This window comes from Loa loa (genome assembly GCF_000183805.2).
Source record: "Loa loa unplaced genomic scaffold supercont3.381, whole genome shotgun sequence".
In the NCBI taxonomy this organism is placed as follows: Eukaryota; Metazoa; Nematoda; class Chromadorea; order Rhabditida; family Onchocercidae; genus Loa; species Loa loa.
The window spans coordinates 17,168-19,108 of NW_018108561.1; positions in this window are offsets into that span (position 1 = coordinate 17,168).

Genomic DNA, 1,941 nt, shown 5'->3' on the forward strand with positions numbered 1-1,941 from the left:
AGAGGGAGAGAGAGGAGAAAAGAATTAGGAAGATTAAGTTTAATAGTTATTCTATCAATAATATTTTTGCTCAATAAAATTCATCACAATTATAATATCTTAAAAATTTGCAAAACGATAACAATTATATAATTCTTAAATATTTAAACGTAAAATACGTGAAAATTTTCACGTGAAAAAAAAAGAAAGGTAACATATGAACGTAAAATACGTAAAAATGATTATGTAAAAGAAGAAAACGAGGCAAAATATATGATTATGTAAAATATTAGAGTAAAAAAAAAAAAGGAAAGTAATGAAATGAATTAATTAAAAAATAAAAATTCCCAAAATTTTTTAAGAAAAAAAAATTTTAAATTTTCAAAATAAAAAAAAAAGCAAGAAAACGTAATAGTTTACACTTCGAAATTTTTTGTTTTTTTGCATGCTTTTTTTTCAAATAATTAAAATTGCAAAAAAAAAAAAGCACAATTTCAATATTTTCAATTTTTTTTGCGCGAAACCTTTTATTAAAAAAAAAAAATTTAATCTTTGACAATTTTTTAGCTTCTCCTCTCAAAAGTATGCGACAGAAAAAATTAATTAATTAATTAAATGAAAGAAATTTTTGATAGTTGCATTGCATTGGTTGAAACAAACTGGAAAGGAACTTTTTTTTCCCCTTCCTTTTCTTTTGTCACAGTAATTAAATTGTCACCATTAATAAAGATATTAGACGCAAAGTTAATTTAAGCATTGTGCGAATAAATTACCAAATGAACTGTAATAAGCACAAAATTTGAATAAATTTATTAATTTTGTTTGTTTGTTTGTTTTTTTTTTTTTTTTTTTTTGCTTATTACTAGTTATGAATATCATAATAATTATTACTGTAGCTAATGATTTTATTTATTAATAGAAGAAAAAAGAAAGTTAAATTGAAACTCAAGAAAAAAATGGAAAAACAATAGAATTTTGTTTATAGGAAGGTTGATTTACAAAAAAAAGAAAAAATTAAAATGTAATAATTATATTACGATTACCGTACATGAAAATACATTGTTAGTAAAAAATTATTAGCAATTAGTAACTAGTAATTATGGGTAATTAAATTAGTGATAAAATTTGATAAGCCTAACTGCTAATTTATAATTAATGAATTGGTAAAAATTTTGAAATTATTTAAATTTCAAAAATTTCATAAGCTATCCGTTATGAAATGTTAATAATTAATTTCTCAAATATACCATCGAAATGTACGATTGCAATCAACTAACCTAAATTAATTACAGACTGTTATGATATAATTATAGCTTTCAAAATTGTTTAAAAATATAATTTGTTTGTATAATTATTTCATTACTTAATATTTGACTATTCATAATTTAATAATTTTTTATTACAATTAAATGATTTCCCCAATATATTCATATCCATTTACATATTTGTTAACATTTAAAAAAAATAATTTAATTTAAATTATTCCCTGTGAATGATATATTGATAAAACGAGATTATTTTTATTTTTTGACAAAAAAAAAAAACAAAAATTTATGGATTTTTTCCAGACATCAAAATAGGAAAAAAATTGATTAAAACTTTTTCTTTTATTCTGAATGATTGTTGTTCAATTTAATTACCATTTCATTTTTAGTTATTTATTTCCGATATGTTATCTCTAAATAAAATCTTGGTGACAACTTCCTTTTTTTTTTTATCTTGTACGACATATCATTACTTTCATTTGAATAGGGAAAAGAGAAAGTTTACTACTCTTTGTTGAAAATGTTTGATGAATTTGGAAAGTAAAAGAGAAGAAATGAGGGAGAGATGAAATAAAAGAAAAATAATGAAATTTTTAGGATAAAAAATTATTTTATTTTAAAAAAGTTATTAAAAAAAAAACTTTTTTTCAAAATTACTGAAATTTATCATCATATTTGGATTTTGTTAATTAATTTG